Source organism: Eurosta solidaginis, chromosome 2, assembly GCF_040869045.1.
Source record: "Eurosta solidaginis isolate ZX-2024a chromosome 2, ASM4086904v1, whole genome shotgun sequence".
Taxonomy (NCBI): Eukaryota; Metazoa; Arthropoda; class Insecta; order Diptera; family Tephritidae; genus Eurosta; species Eurosta solidaginis.
Window position 1 is genome coordinate 101,173,510 of NC_090320.1, and position 24,024 is coordinate 101,197,533.

Sequence of the window (24,024 nt, forward strand, 5' to 3'; positions counted from 1 at the left end):
GAAATAGGGAAGAACACTGGCGCAATATGCCAGGCCTGAGTCAATCTAAGTTACTGTTAGGGGGTTACAGGACAACTCGATATAGGGCATTAATAGGCCTCTCAAAAAGATAACCTAAGAACCCCAACGGCTATTCTTACAAGACACTGTAGACTGAACAGTCACATGCAAAAGCTGGGTATAGTATCGAACAACACATACCGATTTTGTGATGGATCAGCAGACGGTGGACCATATCCTTCTAGATTGCGGCGCAATTTCAAGACGTAGGGCTAAGTTTATGGGCTCACCATGGCCAGAGCATTCCCACATTTAATCCCTCAAGCCAGGTGAACTGCTAGGGTTCATCAGTGATGTCGGCTTGGATGAGGTGTTGTGAAGCAGATGAGGGCACAATAGACCAATGGTCGCAGTGCGATCCTCAATTAATTATCTATATATCTATCTATATATCTATCTAGCGGTTGTCATCAACCGGACGACCGTTCTCTTTTTCGATCAACCGCCTAGCAACGCATCGTCCAAGGATCACCATCGGGAAAAATTTTCTAGAGTTAGTTGGTGGCACCACATAAATAACAGTTGCAGGCCGATCAGTTGCCTTTTTTGCTCCGGCTACCTATTCAATTTTAATTCACATTACATTATCTACTATTGCAATTTTTAATCACTACAAATCAATATAAATTACCGAAGCAAATACTGGCAAACCAAGATGCGTAGTTCCAGCCTTTTTTAGGGAAATACATCCAACCAGTTTGGTACCGTATTCCAAAGCATGTTGCTTGTAAAGTACCTTGTTTTTGTAGATTTCCTTTGATTTTGGCATATTCTGAGCTGAATCGCAACCCGGCGGAGATGCTATCTATTAGAATAATATAACATTTTTTTTATTATTTAAAAATGCACATACGTATGAATGAAAATCAGAAAGTAAATAATGTTGTTGTTGTTGTAGCGATAAGGACACTCCCCGTTATGGACTTTGGTGGTCCTTTGCCGGATGCAGATCGGGTACGTTCCGGGAACCATTAAGGTACTAGCCCGACCATATCGGGAGCGATTTAGTTGACATAAAACCTTGTAGGCCATCCCGTCGATTCTATACAACTTAATATGGTAACGATTTAAAAGACGGTGCACCACCCAATTTTTATCAAAAATTATCAAACGTGGAATCAAAAGGCGCGCTTCGAGCTCCGTTTTTATTATTATTTGATATTTTTAAATTAGGTGGTGTACCGTCTTGTAAAACTTTACCCTTAATATTATTTTGGGCGAAGGCCGCCAACGCAAAAAGATGGTCTCTGCAGCAATATTCTTAATTTCCGTCACATGTCACAACTCAAATTAACTTAATGTTATTTTGGGCGAAGGTCGCCAACGCAAAAAGGTGTTCTCTGCAACAAAATTTTTAATTTCCGTCACATGTCACAACTAAAAGCACAAGATATTTTTCGTTGTAAACAATTTATATTTTCTTTGCGTTTCAATTTTTCCGGAATAATTAATGAACTGTCATTTCGATGACAGCATGAAACGTCGATGTGTTAGTGGAGAGCGAAAAAAGCTTTGAATGTGTGGGTAAACTGGTTACCTCCGTCTTGTAGGGTTGTTTGTGATTTGTGACAATATATATTGTACATGTCAACCTCGCCAATCAAAAACCCAAAATATCGATATCATGACCAAGTTGTGATCGATACTTGTGGTTGATAAATCGATAGTTTGAAATAATTATTGGCTGCATATTCGATTGGGAGGCGTTTTGGCATATTTCAATTACAAACTGTTTGGTTTTACAAACCGATTCTTGCCATTCCACAACTAATTCAAAATTTGTATTCTAAAGATATACCAAACTCGAGTTCTTTCTGTGTAACGCTTAAGAATAAGAAGAAACGAATAGTTCGCAGGTAAGTCACTAAATTATTTATACATGCGTCTTTCGTCGTGTTAGGCATGTTTAATACCCAGTCAGCGTTTTTTGAAAATTTGATCAAAAAATATTCAAATATACCCCAAGATGATTAAAAACATTCAAAGGTAATAGTCTAGTTGAGGGGTCGACTTCTAATACGCTACCGAGTGAGGTGTCAAAAGACGCGTATTAATCACGAGAACAATAATCCGAAAGCGGAAAAGAAAAATTTTATCTCTGTCTTGAGATATTTGCAGTTGAAGTTGGTGATTTCCATGTGGTTGTTGTTGTGTTTGTACCTGAAAAAAAATTTGTGCATCACCGTGGCCGTAGCCACGGTTATACCACACACCCGTACTTGGCATGGCGTAGCCCAGGGTTATTTTTTATAAGCGCGGCCGAAGGCAGCCAACACAGAAAGGTGTTCTGCGCAAAAATTCCATGGATCCAACCCCCGGTTTCGGAGGTACCCGCGAGTCTTTTTTCGCTTTTTCGTTAATATCTTTTGAACGCGTTAAAATTTTATTTTCCGCTTTCGGATTATTAATACTGATGTCAAGATGCGTCGTTTGACACCTCTCTCGATATTTTTGGTAGCGTATTAGCAGTCGACACCTCAACTAGACTATTACCTTTGAACGTTTTCGGATTATTAATACTGATGTCAAGACGCGTCTTTTGACACCTCACTCGATATTTTTGGTAGCGTATTAGCAGTCGACCCCTCAACTAGACTTTTACCATATCTCCGCTTCCCAAGGCAGTCGGTTCTATGTACCGGAGCTACTCGGGATTTTTCCCGACCAAGGACTGTCATTTCAGTGTGACCCCATTTAATTTGATTCGTCCCTCCCACAAATTGTCATCCTCCCAGGAGCTCCTTGCAGCAGGACTGCGACATATTCTCTTACTCCGGGAAGGTATCGAACCCAATCCGGGTCCGTCTCCTGACCCCGGTCCTGAGAAATGGTTTTGCTGCATTTGCCAGAAAAGAATCTTTTTAGGACGGTCACACTCTGTTCAGTGTGTCTCGTGCAAGGGATGGTTGCATCGGACAGGTTGTTCTGGGCTTGATCCCTAAACCCGACGTCCACGTAACTTTTATAAATCTTTTGTGGCTCCTTGCTGCTCACGCCCATGGGCGTCCCGTAGTCTACGCCTAAGCGTATCCCCACTACCTTCCAGCAGCTTCGCTGCTCAGCAAGCCACAACAAGTACCCGCTGCTGCTCGCGCCCCACGGCGCCAACAACTCAAACAGCTGATACCACTCATAACTACTACCTTCGTAGTAGAGCTGGTAGCAATGCTGAGCATCAGCCCCTGCCGCCGTCTTCTCCCCCCTCTTTTCTGGCAGCAATCGTGCAGGTCAGGGAAACAGACTCTTAGTCCCTGCCTCCGTTTGTACCGTCTGCCAGCACAGAATATATAGGTTTGCGACATCCGCTCAATGCAGCTCCGGCCTTGGGTGGTGCCACTTTCCTAGATGTTCTGGTCTCCGCGACGGCAACCCCTCGACGGGTTTCATCGCGCCATGTTGCCAGGTCGCAAACCCAAATCATCCGGGTACCCCAATGCTTGCCCAAGGGCGCCCACTCCCAAGGCCACAACAGCAATTGCGTCCTGGCCTTCCACAACCTAGGCGTAGTCACCCCTCACTTACCCCTAGAGTGGCGGCGTCACCCCTCATGCACTTCAGAATTCTGCAGTTCAACTGTAATGGACTAACTGGGAAGATTACGGAGATAGTCGATTTCATGAAGCGGCACAAAATCCGCATTGCTGCGATTCAAGAGACTAAACTCACAGCAAGATCTGCATTGCAGACCTGCTCTGGTTATAATGTCCACAGGAAAGACCGCGAGAGCGGAAATGGAGGCGGCCTCGCGTTTATTATACACCACTCTGTGCAATATCATATATTTGATCCTGGCATCGACCGCAGTGACAATGTCTTAGAACGTCAAGGCCTATCTGTCCGGTCAGGCGATGCAAATCTAGAAATCATCAACATCTACATCCCTCCTGTCACCTGTTGCCCCTGTGGATACCGCCCTAATATCGAGGCCTTACTCACTGGCAACAATCGCATTATCTTAGGCGATTTCAATGCCCATCACGACCTATGGCATTCAAACTTGCGGGCGGACAGTAGGGGTGAGATGTTGGCGGATCAAATAGACGAAACGACGTTCTGCACAGTAAACGGAGACGCCCCCACACGTATGGTAGGAAGCTGTCATAGCTCGCCAGATATCTCAATCGTGAGCGCAGAACTCGTAAAATGCGTCAACTGGCAGCCGATGGTAACATTGGCATCCGACCACCTGCCCATACTTATTTCGTTCCAACGTACCGCCGACTTCATCGTCACCGAAAAACGCACTTTCATAAACTTCAAAAAAGGAAAGTGGGAAGAATATAAATCTGCAACAGACAGCAGCTTTGCTGCCCTCCCTATCCCGACTGATGCCCGCCAAGGGGAGCGTGCCTTCCGCAGGGTCATTGAATCCGCCTCGGCACATTTCATTCCCGCCGGGAGAATTCCGGAAATTCGGCCCCACTTCCCGGCAGAGGCCGCGAGCTTAGCGAGGGAACGCGACCTTATAAGACAGCTTGATCCAGGCGACCCCCAAATAAGGGATATAAACCAACGCATCAGATTGCTTGTGGACGAACACAAGCGGGCGAAATGGGAAGAGCACCTAAGAGGTTGTAACCTCTCTACCGGTGTAGGTAAACTTTGGTCCACCGTAAAGTCCCTATCGAATCCGACTAAGCACAAAGACAAAGTTTCCGTCGCCTTTGGCGATAAGGTGCTGTCGGATGCGAAAAAATGCGCGAGCGCTTTCTGCCGACAATATATAATGCATCCTACGGTCGACAAAGATAGACGGAGAGCCAATAGACACGCACATAAACACAAACTCAGCGCGTCACCAATTACTATCACCGCTAGAGAGGTTGAGGACGCCATTGGTCGCGCTAAACCATCCAAAGCAGTGGGCCCAGACGGCATAGTCATGCCGATGCTTAAAAACCTAGGGAAAGAGGGTTTCAAATATTTAGCGCATGTCTTCAACCTGTCTCTTTCCACCTTTGTCATACCCGAGAAGTGGAAAATGGCCAAGGTGGTCCCGCTACTAAAGCCTGGGAAACCAGCTAACGTAGGTGAGTCATATCGTCCGATATCTCTCTTATCGCCAGTGGCAAAGACTCTTGAAGCCATTTTGCTCCCTTATTTCCAAGCACATTTGCAGCTAGCCCCTCATCAGCATGGCTTCAGAAAACTCCATAGCACTACATCCGCGCTAAATGTCATTAGCACCCAGATAAAATGCGGTTTGAATCAATATCCCCACCATAGAACAGTACTCGTAGCGTTAGACCTGTCAAAAGCTTTTGACACGGTCAACCATGGCTCGTTACTGCAAGACCTGGAAGGGTCTACCCTTCCCCCATGTCTTTCATTTCATTTCATTTCATTTCATTTATTTATTACGGCAAAAAAGCCTAATTCATAAATTAAATTATATTACAATTTACTATCTTATTGCTAAAGTTTTACAATATTCATAAAGTTTTGCTTTAAAAGCCCCGATTTCATTACAACTTTTTATATCTATAGGCAGTTCATTGAAACTTTTTAGACCTTTATAAAAAATATTTTGCTGATATATTTCAGTTCTGAATAAAGGCAGTTTGAAATTGTGTTTATTCCTTGTATTAATGTTATGTGTTTGCTTAACTAATACTACGTTTTTACTTAGATATTCAGGTACATTTTCACTTTTAATATTAAATATAAACTTCATAGCGTGAAAAAAAATCTTTTGCTTTACACTTAACCAGTTCAAACTTCTCAGCATATCAGCCGTACGAGTATCTCTAGGTTTTTTAAGAATAAATCTCATACATCTGTTTTGCATCTTTTGAAGTTTATCTATTTCTTTGTCTGACACAATGAATAGAATAGATGGGCAGTTTACAAAGTGCGGTTCTATAATGGACTTATATATAATTATTTTGTACTTTTTTTGAATATATTTGGATGTTCTCTGCATAACCCCAATTTTTTTCGCAACTTTCTGGACTGTGTAGTTTATATGTTCTTCAAACTTGAGTTTGTTATCAATTATAATTCCCCAATATTTTATACTGTCAACTTTTTGTATGCTTTCATCATTTATTTTTAAACCAATTATATCCTCATTAACGTTCCTCCTTGTTATTATCATAAATTTCGTTTTATTTATATTAAGTTTCAGTCTATTTCCGCACAACCATTTATACAGGTTATTCAGTTCATGTTGTATTTTAGAAAGTGCAGAATTAATATTATTCTCACTAATCATTATTAATGCATCATCATCAGGTGGACCGCAAATTATCTGGGTGGTCGGCAGGCATCGGTGCAATTCAGAAACGAAACATCCAAACAAAGGAGAATTAAACAAGGGGTGCCACAGGGTGGTGTCCTATCCCCGCTTTTGTTTAATTTCTACATATCTAAGCTACCTTCACCACCGGAAGGAGTCACAATCGTTTCCTACGACGATGACTGCACAATAATGGCCACAGGCCCAGGCCCTAAGATCGATGAGCTATACAATAAAATAAACGGCTATCTCCCTGATCTCTCCAGTTTTTTCGCCTCGCGAAACCTGGCATTGTCACCGACTAAATCTTCCGCGACCTTATTTACAACATGGACGCCCCAAATGTCGACCATATTGAACATTCACGTCGATGGCACTACGCTACCGACTGTCCTACACCCCAAAATCTTGGGTGTGACGTTTGATCAGGATCTACATTTTGGTGCGCACGCAACCGCAATTGTTCCAAGAATTCAGAGCCGTAATAAAATCCTCAAATCCCTTGCTGGCAGTACCTGGGGAAAAGATAAAGAAACGCTCTTGACCACATACAAAGCAATTAGCCAGCCGCTTACGTGCTACGCGTCACCCATATGGTCGCCAAGCCTAAAAACCACCCACTGGAAGAAACTACAGGCCTGCCAAAATACTGCTCTCAGAATCGCCACGGGCTGTCTTCTTATGTCCCCAGAACACCATCTACATAATGAGGCGAGAATACTCCCCATCAGGGAGAGAAATGAGATGCTGACCAAACAGTTTCTGTTGAATACCCAGAAACCTGGGCATCCCAACAGACATCTGATTGACGAACCAGCACCGCCTAGGGGCCTAAGGAGTCATCTCCGTAAGCATTTTGAGGAAATACGGCACCTGAAAACCCAGCCGTATGAAGCGGAAAAACACAAGCAGGTCCTTGGTGAACTCCATAGACAGGCGTCGGACCTTTATGTCGGGAATTGCCCGGTGAATCCAGTACTTGAAGAAAAATATCCAGAACTCGCAGAAGAGGAACGCATACTCCCCAGGGAAACGCGTGTCACTCTTGCTCAACTTCGTTCTGGATACTGTAACAGGTTAAACTCTTACCTATCCAGAATCAACCCTGACATACAAAATGTATGCCCTGCTTGCAATGTGTCCCCACATGACACCAACCATCTCTTTAATTGTAATGTGGAACCAACGCCTCTAACACCCCTTTCCTTATGGTCCACCCCTGTTGAAACGGCAAGTTTCCTTGGACTCCCGTTAGAGGATATTGATGACAATTTGTGATCGGTCGCGGCTATTAGGTGGGGCGAGCATTGCTACAACAACAACAACAACAGAGATAGTATTTTTCTTGGTAGTAGTGCAGTTTACGGCACCCACCGAAATTTGGGCCAAGATTTTCGACTGAGATATCAAAAGACGCGTATTAATATCGAGAACAATAATCCGAAGGCGGAAAAGAAAAATTTTTTCCCTGTCCGGAGATATTTGCAGTTGAAGTTGGCGATTTTCATGTGGTTGTTGTTGTATTGTACCCCCAAAAAATTTGTGCATCACCGTGGCGGTAGCCACGGTTATACCACACACCTGGACTTGGCATGGCGTAGCCCAGGGTTATTTTTTATAAGCTCCTGCCTTGGGCGGTGCCACTTTCCTAGATGTTTTGGTCTCCGCGACGGCAACCCCCCGACGGGTTTCATTGCGTCATGTTGCCAGGTCGCAAACCCTAATCTACCGGGTACCCCAATGCTTGTCCAAGGACGCCCAGTCCCAGGGCCGCAACAGCAGTTGCGTCCTGGTCTTCCTCAACCCAGGCGTAATCACCCGTCACTTACTCTCAGAGTGGCGACGTCTCCCCCATGCACTTCAGAATTCTGCAGTTATACTGTAATGGATTAACTGGGAATATCACGGAGATAGTCGACTTCATGAAGCGGCACAACATCCGCATTGCTACGATTCAAGAGACTAGACTCACAGCAAGATCTGCACTGCAAACCTGTTCTGGGTATAATGTCCACAGAAAAGATCGCATGAGCGGAAATGGAGGCGGCCTCGCGTTTATCATACACCACTCTGTGCAATATCATATATTTGATCCTGGCATCGACCGCAGGGACAATGTCTTAGAACGTCAAGGCCTATCTATCCGGTCAGGCGATGCAAACCTAGAAATCATCAACATCTACATCCCTCCTGCCACTTGTTGTCCCAGTGGATACCGTCCTAATATTAGCGCCTTACTCACTGGCAACAATCGCATTATCTTAGGCGACGTTAATGCCCATCACGATCTATGGCATTCAAACTTGCGGGCGGACAGTGGGGGTGAGATGTTGGCGGATCAAATAGAAGAAACGACGTTCTGCACAATAAACGGAGACGCCCCCACACGTATGGTAGGAAGCTGTCACAGTTCGTCGGATATCTCAATCGTGAGCGCAGAACATGTAAACTGCGTCAACTGGCAGCCGATGGTAACATTGGCATCCGACCACCTGCCTATACTTATTTCGTTCGAGCGTACCGCCGACTTCATCGTTACAGAAAAACGCACTTTCATAAACTTTAAAAAAGCAAAGTGGGAGGAATACAAATATTTTACAGACAACCGCTTTACTGCCCTCCCTATCCCGACTGATGCCCGCTAAGGGGAGTGTGCTTTCCGCAAGGTCATTGAACCAGCCTCGCCACGTTTCATTCCCGCCGGGAGAATTCCCGAAATTCGGCCCCACTTCCCGGCGGAGGCCACAAATTTAGGGAGAGAACGTGACCTTATAAGGCAGCTCGACCCAGGCGACCTCCAAATAAGGGACATAAACCAACTCATCAGATTGCTTGTGGATGAACACAAGCGGGCTAAATGGGAGGAGCACCTAAGAGGTTGTAACCTCTCTGCCGGTGTGGGTAAACTTTGGTCAACCGTAAAGTCCCTATCGAATCCGTCTAAGCAGAATGACAAAGTTTCTGTGCTGTCGGACGCGAAAAAATGCGCGAGCGCTTTCTGCCGACAATATATAATGCATCCTACGGTCGACATTGATAGACGGAGAGCCAATAGACGCGCACATAAACACAAATTCAGCGCGTCACCAATCACCATCACCGCTAAAGAGGTTGAGGACGCCATTGGTCGTGCTAAACCATCCAAAGCAGTGGACCCAGACGGCATAGCCATGCCGATGCTTAAAAACCTAGGGAAAGAGGGGTTCAAATATTTAGCACATGTCTTCAATCTGTCTCTTTCCACCTTTGTCATACCTGAGAAATGGAAAATGGCCAAGGTGGTCCAGCTACTAAAGCCTGGGAAACAGCTAACATAGGTGAGTCGTATCGTCCGATATCTCTCCTATCGCCAGTGGTAAAGACGCTTGAAGCCATTCTGCTCCCTTATTTCCAAGCAAATTTGCAGCTAGCCCCTCATCAGCATGGCTTCAGAAAACTCCATAGCACTACCACCGCGCTAAATGCCATTAGCACCCAGATAAATTGCGGTTTAAATCAATACCCCCACCATAGAACAGTACTCGTAGCGCTAGACCTATCAAAAGCTTTTGATACGGTCAACCATGGCTCGTTACTGCAGGACCTGGAAGGGTCTACCCTTCCCCATGTCTTAAAAGGTGGACCGCAAATTATCTGGGTGGTCGGCAGGCATCGGTGCAATTTAGAAACGAAACATCAAAACCAAGGAGAATTAAACAGGGGTGCCACAGGGTGGTGTCCTATCCCCACTTTTGTTTAATTTCTACATATCTAAGCTACCTTCACCACCGGAAGGAGTCACAATCGTTTCCTACGCCGATGACTGCACAATAATGGCCACAGGCCCAGGCCCAAAGATCGATGCGCTATGCAATAAAATAAACGGCTACCTCCCTGATCTCCAGTTTTTTCGCCTCGCGAAACCTGGCTTTATCACCGACTAAATCTTCCGCGACCTTATTTACAACATGGACGCCATAAATGTCGACCATTTTGAACATCCACGTTGATGGCACTACGCTACCGACTGTCCGACACCCCAAAATCTTGGGTGTGACGTTTGATCAGGATCTACATTTTGGTGAGCACGCAGCCGCAATTGTTCCGAGAATTCAGAGCCGTAACAAAATCTTCAAATCCCTCGCTGGCAGTACTTGGGGAAAAGATAAAGAAACGCTCATGACTACATACAAAGCAATTAGCCAGCCGATTACGTGCTACGCGTCACCCATATGGTCGCCAAGCCTAAAAATCAACCACTGGAAGAAACTACAGGCCTGCCAAAATACTGCTCTCAGAATCGCCACGGGCTGTCTTCTTATGTCCCCAGAACACCATCTGCATAATGAGGCGAGAATACTCCCCATCAGGGAGAGAAATGAGATGCTGACCAAACAGTTCCTGTTGAATACCCAGAAACCTGGGCATCCCAACAGACATCTGATTGATCAACCAGCACCGCCTAGGGGCCTAAGGGTCATCTCCTTAAGCATTTTGAGGAAATACGGCACCTGAGAACCCAGCCGTATGAAGTGAAAAAACACAAGCAGGTCCTTGGTGAACTCCATAAACAGGCGTCGGACCTTTATGCCGGGAATTGCCCGGTGAATCCAGTACTTAACGAAAATTATCCAAAACTTGCGGAAGAGGAACGCATACTCCCCAGGGAAACGCGTGTCACTTTTGCTCAACTTCGTTCTGGATACTGTAACAGGTTAAACTCTTACCTATCCAGAATCAACCCTGACATACAAAATGTATGCCCCGCCTGCAATGTGTCCCCACATGACACCAACCATCTCTTCAATTGTAATGTGGAACCAACGCCTCTAACACCCCTTTCCTTATGGTCCACCCCTGTTGAAACGGCAAGTTTCCTTGGACCCCCGTTAGAGGATATTGATGACAATTTGTGATCGGTCGCGGCTATTAGGTGGGGCGAGCATTGCTACAACAACAACATCTGCATGTGCTTATATGAAGCGGTTGAAAATGTCTAGATGGTTGTTGTTGTTGTTGTTGTAGCGATAAGGTTGCTCCCCGAAGGCTTTGGGGAGTGTTATCGATGTGATGGTTCTTTGCCGGATACAGATCCGGTACGCTCCGGTACCACAGCACCATTAAGGTGCTAGCCCGACCATCTCGGGAACGATTTATGTGGCCCTCAACCCCAACTTCCATGAGGAGCTTAGGGTCGCCAGAGCCTCGTCTGTTAGTGAAACAGGATTCGCCGCGGATAGGTGAGGTTGACAATTGGGTTTGGAGAAGCTATATATTGCGCTGGCAACCTGAAGGGTTGCGCTACACAGCCCCTTGAATCTGGTATTTTAGTCGCCTCTTACGACAGGCATGTTGTTGTAGCAATGTTTCGCCCCACCTAATAGCTGCGACCGATCACAAATTGTCATCAATATCCTCTAACGGGAGTCCAAGGAAACTCGCTATTTCGACAGGGGTGGACCATAATGAAGGGGGTGTTAGAGGCGTTGGTTCCACATTACAATTACAGAGATGGTTGGTGTCATGTGGGGACACATTGCAAGCGGGGCATACATTGTGTATGTTATTATTATTATTATTTTATTTATTACGGCCAAAAAATCCTAATTCATTGTATAGTACAATTTACAAAATTCATAATTGTTTCTTATACTAGGTTCAAACACACACCAAATTGGCAATTTATACTCTTTGGGCAATTTATTACGCAATTTGTCATATAATAAATTGTAATAATAAATTGCCAATTTAAAAAAAATTGCGTAATAAATTGTTTCAACCTGCAAATGCAACATTGTAAAGTGTGTTTATTGAGTATATTTAAACGTCACTTACGCATGGCTGAACTATATGGTTGGCTCATTTCATCAGCTGATTTTATGTCTTTCATTTCACTGGAGTAGGGACTGTCAAAAGAAGATGGCAAAATCAAAATGAAAACAAAACACTGAACACATTTTCTTACAACACACAAAAATTTCTAAGTTTTATGGTTTCATTCCATTCTATTCACCTAATACCAACACGCACATTTTGACAGTCTCAACAAAGATATGTTGCTACTGTAGAGATGAGCCAACCAGCTATCAAATTACTATTGTGTAAGCTAAATAGAGTTGTATGAACACCACTCAATTTAAATCGAAATAGCCTCAATTTATTTTTCTGTTTGAACATAGTATTAAAACTATTTCATTAAAAAGAAATGAGTATATTCATTGTTTAACTAGTATTAAATATTTAAATTTTTACAATATAGAAATAGTTTTTCTTTAAACTTAACAACGTTTTCACAGTCTCTTATCTCTGCTAGTAGTTCATTATACATTTTATAGCCTACGTATTCTAAGGTCTTTTTTTCGAACTCGGTTCTTACTTTGGGCAGTCTTAAATTTCTGCTACTCCTAGTTCCATAGTTATGGATCTCATGATTGTACTGTATCCTATCACTCAGATAATTTGGTAACATTCCCTGTGTTATGTAATGTATAAACTTCAAAGAGTAATAACAGATTAATTGTTTAATACTAAGTCAATTTAACATAGGAAGCATAATACTTTTTGATGTTCTATAAGAGCATTTTAGTATCAAACGCATTGCTTTGTTTTGCTGTATTTGGAGCTTATTAATTAACGTATCATTTGTTACTAGTAGTATTGATGGGCAGTAAATAAAAAGGGGTTCTACAATTGATCTATATACTAATATTTTGTGATGTTGGCTAATATGCTTACATGTTCGATACATAAATCCTATTTTCTGTGCAATTTTCTTCTTTAAATAATTCATGTGTTCTGTGAAACTTAGTTTCTCATCAATTATTACAGCTAGGTACTTCATTTGATCTACTCTTTCAATTGCATTGGTTTTTATTTTCAGACTAGATTGGATTAAGTTATTATGGTTCTTGTTAAATATCATATACTTAGTTTTATCAATATTAAGTTTTAGCTTTCTACTGCATAGCCACTTAAATAAATTATTTATGTCTTCTTGTATTTTCATGACAGCGCAATCTACATTTTTGTCACTAATGCTAACTAATGCATCATCCGCAAAAAGACTTATTTTACAATTTCTCAAGCAAGTTTTTATATCATTGATGTAAATTATAAACAATATCGGAGCAAGTACTGAGCCTTGTGGCAGCCCAATGTTAACATCAACAACCAATGAAACTGCGTCTCCAATTACCGTCCTCTGCTTTCTGTTACTCAGGTAACTACAAAACCATTCCAAAGCTTTTCCCTTGATCCCAATTTTATCCATTAGCTTCAACAATTCATTTCGATCGATTGTTTCAAACGCCCTCTTTAAATCTAAGAAGCAAGATACTACTACCTTTTTATCAGCAACAGCCTCTTTCCACTCTGCAATTACCATATTCAATGCTGTTTCGCAGGAGTGGCCTTTCCTGAAGCCTGATTGCTCTGCTATGATTATATTATGATCGTCTAGGTATGCTACTAGTTGCTTTTTCACCACTGTTTCCATAATTTTTCATCAATAGGTAGAGTATTAATCGGACGCAGCTCGTCAGGTTTTTTTACTTTTGCCACTGGTATTATTGTGGATATCTTCCAGCTGCTGGGAACAATGCCACTATCAAACGATTCGTTTATAATGTCCTTATATAAGTGTGCAATGTACACCATAGAGTCCTTGATAACACCCTCTGACAATAGGTTTTTACCACCATATTTGTTTTTAAATGATTTTGTTATGTTCATTATATCTTCTAACTCGATACTGGTGAGCTCAAATGTTGCTACCGAGTTGGTTGTTTCACTTTCATCAACAAGTTCAATTGTTTCAATACTATCATTGATTTGAATTATGCTCTGAACAAAGTAACAATTCAAGACATTATCTATATCGTTGCTATTTTCTAGACATTCACCGTTAAATACTATTTTTTTAATATGCTCTTTATTATCTGCAAGTTCCACAGCATCTTTCAAACATTTCCACATGGATTTCATATTTCCTTTATTAATAATCACTTGTATTTCTTCTTTTTAAGTATTATAGTTTTTTTATATATTTTTTTAACGGCATTATAATCATCCCAATGACCTGTGCTAATCGCAATTTTATATAATTCAAATTTTCTTTTATGTAGTTAGTTCACGGTCGTACCACTTATTTTGCAATTTTATATTGATCCTCTTCTCGTATGTCAACGTTTGCATGGCTTCAGACAAGATATCATTCAAAGCCTGGACTATATTTTCTAACACTATATTAGATATAGAACTTATATCACATATCCGCAGCAGATTTATCAGGTTCTCCGCGCTGTAGTTCTCCCAACAGACGGCATTAGCATATTTTCTCATTCTGCAATATTTTCAAGTAGGTATTTGAAAGCAGATTGTCTCATGATTAGATATTTTATATTCGCTGGCACATTCAATTTTGATCTGGTCATTATTGGCAAATAGTAGGTAAATTTTTGTAGCTGAGTGCTCCGTTACTCTCGTATTAAAATCAATTTTTTGTACCATGGCCATTTGTGCAAACACACTTCTAAGCTGGTTAGAGTACGTGGATGGTATATTCATGTTTATATTAATTAATTATAATAATTAATTAGATTATTATCCGAAACTTTAAGCTGTTCTGTGGCGATCTCATTTAAATATTTAACAAAATTTGCATCGCTGCTACTAGGTGAGTGGTAGATTACTCCAAATTTCCACTTTAGAGCGCATTTTTTAATTTTTATAATAATACACCATATGTTCATGTCGAAAGACTTATTGCATACAACGTTGAATTCTACTTGTTCATGTATATAAAATAACACACCACCCGTGTGCCTACGGTGTGACTCACAACAGATTAATTTATATGTAGAAATATTTAACTCGGAGTCCATTATATTATCTGTTGTACAGGTTTCGGAGCACACTACTAAGGCTGGTTGTTTAACTTCCATAAGACGCTCTAGTTCTACTTTATTTGAAACAATACTATTAATATTAAGATATATGCACTGCAGTATACAGCCTTCCTTAGTACGTGTAGTATACGCTTTAGTTTTCCGTGATATAGTCACATTATATATGGTTTGTTGCTAGTATCCCATATGTTTTTTCCTAACATTCAGCTGTGAGGATAAAATCCCCCAAATTTACTTTTTAATAATCATCTGGCAACATCTCAACATTGTTGCTCACAATGATATTTAATTGTGAATGTTACAAATAAAATGAATACAACACAACACGTTATGGCATAATCCATTGTAATAAAGTATGTAAGAGAGAATAAGATATATGTGAAACATGAAAAACGACATGCAAGAGTGACATCGGCATTTTCATGTTTCACCGCCATCATTATAATTTTGGACACGCATAAAGACACGCAGTTTTAAACAGTCGGGAAAATATTTAATAAAACAAATATTATAATTTACAAAAAGTAAAGTGTTGAATTTTTAATGTACTGGAAAGTTTACCGCAGGCGTCCGCCAAGATAATGCAAATTTAATCATCGTATACACAATGGCAACGATATGGAGGCGGCGCCCTCCACGGATAGAATTCCTCAGATAGCATGGCGCTGGGTCTGCCAAGGCGCCTCGGGTGAGTTATTGTTGGGTCAGCAAGCAAGTACAATTTTATAATTGTACAGCATATGGCGACCGTGAGGCTGGAGCCTCGTTCATTTTATTTTGGCATCGGAACGAACCGGACGTCTAGTAAGTGGTGAGTGAGAAATTTTTTTCAAGTGGACAGAAGGCAAAAGTGTGTGTGGTGCGATAAACGTGCAAAATTAAAAATTCAATTTTCTAATAAATTTCAATACTTAAATGGCTAATTAAAATTCTAACCTACGGCGTAATTTTCTAAATAAATTCAACTAAATTTCTTCTAAATAAATTTTCAATAAACTACAACACAATTTTCTAATTAAAATTCAACCTAAAATTTTCTAAAATAAAATTTCACTAATCTACGATATATTTTTCTAAATGGAATTCAACTAATTTTTAACACATAATTTTCTAAATACATTTTTAATAAACTACCGTGCAATTTCCAAACTAAAACTCAATAAAACCTCAATATACAATTTTCTAAAATAAAATTCTACTAAAGTACGATATAGTTTCCTACATTACAATTTAACAATAAAAATACAATACACAATTTTCTATCTAAACTCTACAAAACTACGATATAATTTCTTAAAATAAAATTTAACAAACCTAAAATATGTTCTTCTAGTACAAATTTAAACAATTCTACGATTCAATTTTACAAATCATATTTAAAAACGACAATACAAATTTTCTACATTAAATTAATTAACCGCAAAAACAATTCCACTGATCAAAATTTAACAAAAGAAAAATTCAACAAAATTAAGATACAATTTAATAATGAAAATTCAACGCACAATTTCATAAATTTCCATAACGGCACTCGCACCACGCCACGCATAACGGCGAAGGTAACGGCACCCAACAACATACAAAATTCTCCACCACTACCAACTTTAACACACGAAGACACACACCAGTAGCAACAACAACACCAGCAGCAACAACACCAGCAGCGATTCAGGTCTGCCAGCGCAGCAGCAGCAGTGACAAAAATAAGTATACATATATGTATTAAACATTCTTTTGCCTACGGGTACTTTTTCGCTAAAATTATATATGTAGGTATATTAAAAATTAAAATTTCATATTAAATATCTCCGTATTCCAACTAAATTAACTTCTCATTCAATATAAATTTTGGATTTTTTTTGACAATACATAAGTGGTTTTCGGTGGTTCCGTTAAAAACCAAATTTTTTTTTTATATCATGTGGTGGTTCCGTGAAAAACCAATTCAATTTTTATTACATGCGGTGGTTCCGAGAAAAACCAAATTGAGATTTTTTTTGAATAAAGCGGTGCGTCCGTGAGTACATTTTAAGACTTTCACCAATTAAAACTTACATACTTTTGAGCCATTTTAAATTAAATTACTTTTGACAAATTTTTCATAAAAATTTACTGCAGTTTCGATTAATTCTTCTAATAAATTGTTAAATATTTCTTAAAATTTTTCCTTCGCTCTTTTTCCTTAACAATTTAACTTCAATCTTAAATTCAACATTCAAACAAGTGCTTTAGTTATTTCTTATGTACAACCTTAGAAGTGGTAGACAAGTGCAAAAAACTTCAGATTCAGAATCCGTTTCAGATAAATCAGGCTCAAGCTACGAAAGTTTAGCTTCATCTTCGACCGAAAAAGTCACAAACCAGGAAAATAGATTCTCTTTATCAACAGATTTTCCAGGCTTCGAAAATTCTTCCATTAAAAATTCAACTTCTAATTTAGCTTCAAATCTTAACGATTCAAATAGTGAAATTTTAACTTCTTCTACTTTAAAACAAAATCCTAACGACCCAAATAGCGCAAACTTAGTTAATCCTTCTTCTAACGAAAACCCAGATCTTAACGATCCAATTAGTACAAACGTGGCCTCATCTTCTGCTAATTCAGCTCCAGATCTTAGCGATCAAATCATGGCAACACCAGAGGATAAAAGAATTTTTATTAACACATGTGCTAATTCTATTAGAGAAAACTACAGTGGTGATCCACTAGCACTTGATTCTTTTATAGACAAAATTGAATTACTCGAACAATTCGCTACTGCAGATTTAACCGATACTTTCATAGCGTTCTTGAAATCAAAATTAGAGGGTAAAGCTCGTGAAGCAATACCAACACAAGTAGCTTCAGTCAACGAAATTAAAACAGCTCTACGTAATAGGATCAAACCAGACAACTCGAAAGTTGTAGCAGGGAGAATTGCAGCGTTGCACGTTAGCGGTAACAATTATACAGATTTTGCCCAAAAAGTTGAAGATTTAGCTGACTCACTTGAGCGGTCTCTTATTATTGAAGGGATCACTCAAACGAAAGCTCATGAAATGGCAGTCGAACAAACTGTTAACGTGTGTCGTTTAAACGCAAAATCCAATTTAGTAAAAACCATTTTAGCCTCAACGGCATTTACTGATCCGAAAGACGTAGTAGCAAAATTAATTGTAGAACAAAACATCGAAGTAACTGAGCGTCAGGTTTTAGCTTTTCGATCACGTGGTAACAGTACATTTAGAAATTCACGTGGTAGTTATCGAGGTTTTTACCCAAACCGCGGCTATACTGGTTATAGAAATAATAACAGTTCAATTTCACACAACAGTAATTATAACGGTAATAATATTCAAAGATACAGGAATTATCACGGAAATAGATATCATCATAATCACAATAATAATGCGCGTCCAAATACCAACCCTAATCCAAACAATAGTAACAATAGAAACAACAATTCGAGATCAGCCAATGGTAGAGGTCGAAACGCAAACGTTCGCGCTTTAAACGCCAGTGCCCCTCAGGAGCGAACACTGAGGGAGGACGAATTAAGGGAGTAAGCGAACTTCCCTCACCAATAGCCATCTATTGTTTAAATTTAAATTACTCTGATTTTATAGAATTACAACTAAACGAGTCACAAAAATTTTGTTCTTTCTTAGTAGACACTCAAGCGGACATTTCCTTAATAAAAATGTCATATCTGGACAGAAATATTTCCTTAAACACAAACGACATTATTAACATAACCGGTGTCACTTCTAATTCAGTTTCCACTTTAGGTAAAATTACCGCAAATTTAAATTTTTCAAACTTTTCTATTAAACATACTTTACACGTAGTAAATGAAGACTTTAATATTCCATCCGATGGCATACTGGGTAAAGATTTTCTGAAAATTAACAAATGCATTATTAATTATGAAAGAAATAGTATTTCCTTTTGGGTAGGTAATGAAAAAGTCGCGATACCAATCCTGCACGGAACAGAAAGCGACAGTTGTATCATTCCACCAAGATGCGAAATATTCAGACTTTTTGATTTAGGAAATTCACCCGAACCACTTTTCGTGGACTCGCAGGAAATCGAAAAAGGTGTTTTCACAGCTAGGTGCATTGTTAATTCCAGTAACCCAATTATTAAAGTTATAAATACCACAGATGATATAAAGTATGTGAAAAGAAAAAGTATTCGGACAGAAAAACTTTCAAACTACAATGTTTATACAATTAACAAGACAGAAACAGAAGACAAACGTACGAAAAAACTAACTTCGATTTTAAAAAATCAAATACCTCAACATGCTCATAGTAAATTAATTGACCTTTGCATAGATTATGCCGACATTATCGCTCTTGACACGGACAAAATGACTTTAAATAAATTTTACGAGCAAAAACTAAGATTGACAGACAACGATCCGGTATATGTTAAAAATTATAGATTGCCATATTCTCAACGCGAAGAAATAAATCGCCAAGTAAATAAATTGTTAGACAACGATTTGATTGAACCTAGTTATTCGAATTACAATAGTCCTTTGATTGTAGTCCCAAAGAAAGATACAAATGGTCAAAAAGCATATCGTATGTGCGTAGATTTTCGCGCAGTAAACAAAAAACTCATTGCTGATAAATTTCAACTAGCTAGTGTTGACGATATTTTAGACAATCTTGGTAGAGCAAAGTATTTTTCCACATTAGATCTTTTTTCAGGATTTCATCAAATCCCCTTGCATCCTGACTCTCGTGACATTACGTCTTTCAGCACTGACCGTGGCGCATTTAGATGGAAAGTGCTTCCATTCGGCTTAAATATAGCACCTAACTCATTCTCACGAAAGATGACCATAGCTTTTTCGGGTATACCACCCAATGTAGCATTTTTGTACGTCGACGATATTATTATCATAGGGTGTAGTGAAGCACACCACATTAAAAATCTTTCAAAAGTCTTCGATACTTGTAGATCTTTTAATCTCAAACTTAACCCAAATAAATGCAACTTTTTACGACCAGAAGTTACATTTTAGGTCATAAATGTTCAGCCAAAGGTTTGTTGCCAGACGACTCTAAGATAAACGCAATTAAAAAGTATACGAAACCGACTGACAAAGACGCGGTACGACGATTCGTCCCGTTTGCAAATTATTACAGACGGTTTATACCTAATTTTGCGTCTCTGGCAGCGCCCCTAAATCGATTAAGCAGAAAAAAAGTTGAATTTGTATGGGATGTAGAGTGCGAAAGAGCATTTTTATCTTTGAAAGCAGCGTTACTTTCACTAAAATTACTCCAATATCCAGATTTTACTAAACAATTCATTATTACAGTTGATGCTTCCACAACTGGATGTGGCGCTATTTTAAGTCAAGAACAGCAAGGTAGTGATTTACCAATTTGTTTCGCTTCTAAAGCATTTAATAAAGCCGAACAGAAAAAACCCATTATAGAATTATAGCTTTTAGCTATTTACTTTGCTATCAAGCAATTTCGACCATATGTGTATGGTACCCATTTCATTGTAAAATCAGACCATAGACCTCTAGTATACTTATTCAATATGAAAGACCCATCTTCAAAACTTTCAAGAATAAGACTGGAACTGTCTGAATATAACTTTACTATTGTATATATAAAAGGTAAATCAAACGTTTGTGCTGATGCACTATCGCGTATAACAATCGATGAGATTAAAGAAGCTAATAAACAAATTTTGGCAGTACAGACAAGAGCCATGACGAAAAAGGCAATCGACAAAAATTTACATAGAAAAACAGACAAAACCGACGAAAAACAACTTACTTTACATGTCTATGACAAATTTTCATTTAATTTTTCGAAAAAAGTCCCACGAATAAGATCTGCAATTACGTACGATAAGAATAATAAAACAACAAATTTAAGAATCTTTGCGCATATTAAACATAAGAAACTCGAGTTACTTAGTTTTGAGCTTGTTAACGAAATAATGACTTTAGAGAAATTACTTTCGAGGCTTGAACCAGAAGCCGGCAAACACAAAATTAAGAAGATTGAATGACCTAAAAACGATATTATGTTCGAACATTATACTATTACGAATTTCAAAAATATTGGAAATAAAATTTTAAAATCATTAGAAATTATACTAACAGATCCAGTGGAGACAGTAACAGATGAAGATACAAAATTAAAACTTATGAAAATATACCATAATGATCCCATTTCCGGTGGACATTGCGGAATGAAAAGACTTTACGCAAAATTGCGAACAAAATTTTATTGGAAGAACATGACTCGCGATATATCGAAATATATCAAAAATTGTAAGGATTGTCTGTTAAACAAGGTTAAACCTAAAACAAAAGAAAAACTTGTTTTAACACCAACTCGTTGTAAACCATTTGATATACTAGTAATTGACACAATAGGACCCCTACCTGAGTCCAAATATGGTAACAAGTTAGCACTTACCATGATTTGCGACATGACTAAATATCTGGTAACAGTCGCTGTACCAGACAAATCGGCAAAAACAATCGCTTCAGCTATTTTTGAAGGATTCATTTTAACTTACGTCACAATGAATGCCATAAAATCAGATTTAGGTACTGAATTTAAAAACGAATTATTTGAAGAATTAACTAAACTTTTAAATATCCAACATAATTTTTCAACTGCATACCATCATGAAACTGTTCGCACGATTGAACGTAATCATAGAGTGTTTAATGAATACTTACGTGCATATCTAAAAGACAATTTTTCTGATTGGGATGTTTATTTAAAATATTTTACCTTCCTACACAACACTACGAGTAGCACAGTTTTCGACAATCAATTTTCGCCTTACGAGTTAGTTTTTGGAAAAAAGGCAACTTTGCCTAATGAATTAACAAAAGAAAAAATTGACCCGATCTATAACGTCGAAAACTATGCCAAAGAAGTTAAGTTTAGGATGCAGAAAACGCACAAAATGGCACAAAATCTAATTAATAAAAATAAATTACAAAGTAAAAATCTTTACGATAAAACGGCACGACCTTTAATTGTAAAAATCGGAGATAGAGTGCTTTTACAAAAAGAACCGCATCATAAGCACGAAAATATTTATCAAGGTCCGTTTACAATAACCAAAATTAACGAACCCAATGTAACTATTTTCGATGAAGTCAAAAACAAAGAAAAAGTGGTGCATAAAAACCGCCTTAGTAAAGTAAATTAACATTACTTTAATACCTTGATAAAACGTTAAATTCCATTGAAAAATAAATCCAAAATTTTCTTACTAGAATTTAAGCAGCCACGAAGGCTTAAAAATTGTTAATACAAAAAAAGTAAAATAACACACATTTTGTATATTAAAAAAAAAACCTATTTCATGAAAATTGTTCGTATTTCTTAAGTTCAAACAAAAAAAAAAAAAAAACAAAACAGAAAAAAAGACATATTTCAAAAGCAGCAAAGATTAAAAATGTAAAACTTTAACAAATTTAAAATATATTAAAATGTAAATATCCACAACAAAAAGAAGAACAAACAACATAATTTAATAAATTAAAATCAAATTCATTCATTTGTAATAATCAGTAATAAAAATGGTTCCGAACCAACGAATTAAAAAGGGGAGGTACACCCTAATCTAAATATATATTCGTTTGTTCGCAACAATTTTTATAAGTTATGGCCAAAGAAGAATGTGACAAAATTGATCACTTTGTCAATTCTTCTTTTCCCCAAAAAGGGTGATGTGAGGATAAAATCCCCCAAATTTACTTTTTAATAATCATCTGGCAACATCTCGACATTGTTGCTCACAATGATATTTAATTGTGAATGTTACAAATAAAATGAATACAACACAACACATTATGGCATAATCCATTGTAATAAAGTATGTAAGAGAGAATAAGATATATGTGGGGTGAAACATGAAAAACGACATGCAAGAGTGACATCGGCATTTTCATGTTTCACCGCCATCATCATAATTTTGGACACGCATAAAGACACGCAGTTTTAAACAGTCGGGAAAATATTTAATAAAACAAATATTATAATTTACAAAAAGTAAAGTGTTGAATTTTTAATGTACTGGAAAGTTTACCGCAGGCGTCCGCCAAGATAATGCAAATTTAATCATCGTATACACAATGGCAACGATATGGAGGCGGCGCCCTCCACGGATAGAATTCCTCAGATAGCATGGCGCTAGGTCTGCCAAGGCGCCTCGGGTGAGTTATTGTTGGGTCAGCAAGCAAGTACAATTTTATAATTGTACAGCACACAGCTTCTGCTGATATACAGGGCAAAATCTATCCATAGTATTGTGGTTTATATTTAGTCCCATATTCAGATCTTTGTTTGCTCTAATGCAGTTGATACATTTATTAATTGCTGTCTCATTGCATTCTTTGGAAAAATGTGCGCCATGACATTTAGTGCACACTTCCGTTTCTTTACAGTCTTTAGCTTTATGATTGAAACCTTTGCACTTAAAACAACACAAAACCTGCACTGCATCATATACTCGGCAACATTTCCAACCTACATTAAGCCTCTCTCCAGAATCAACCCCGATATACTGTGTTTAACTTTCAAACGGTACGGTTTTGTTTATTTCTGCTCCTCGAATTTTACATTTTAAAATGGTAAAACTATATTCAAATACTTTTTAAGAATAAATAATGTGTGAGACAGAGACTCAAAAAGCGGTTGGTTTAAAGAATATTATACCAAATAAAGTTTGATTTTTTAAATTTAATATATTTGCGAGAAAGTGACTCTAAATAAAGAAAGCAAAACGCATACACTTACAAAGTTTGATACATATATATACATATATTCATTCTATATAAAAAATGGAGAGTAAAT

At 38.6% G+C, this 24,024-nt stretch overlaps 1 protein-coding gene across 4 annotated transcripts in view; it reads left to right on the top strand.

Annotated features, from left to right (window-relative positions):
* The first annotated feature begins 1,732 nt into the window (after nucleotides 1-1,732).
* vari (MAGUK p55 subfamily member vari) overlaps nucleotides 1,733-24,024 on the top strand; it is a 767,475-nt gene continuing 745,183 nt past the window's right edge. For all 4 annotated transcript variants that reach the window (XM_067766042.1, XM_067766044.1, XM_067766045.1 and 1 more), the window contains exon 1: nucleotides 1,733-1,916. The gene's annotated coding sequence lies outside the window, so the exon portion shown is untranslated. The remainder of the gene's footprint in view (nucleotides 1,917-24,024) is intronic.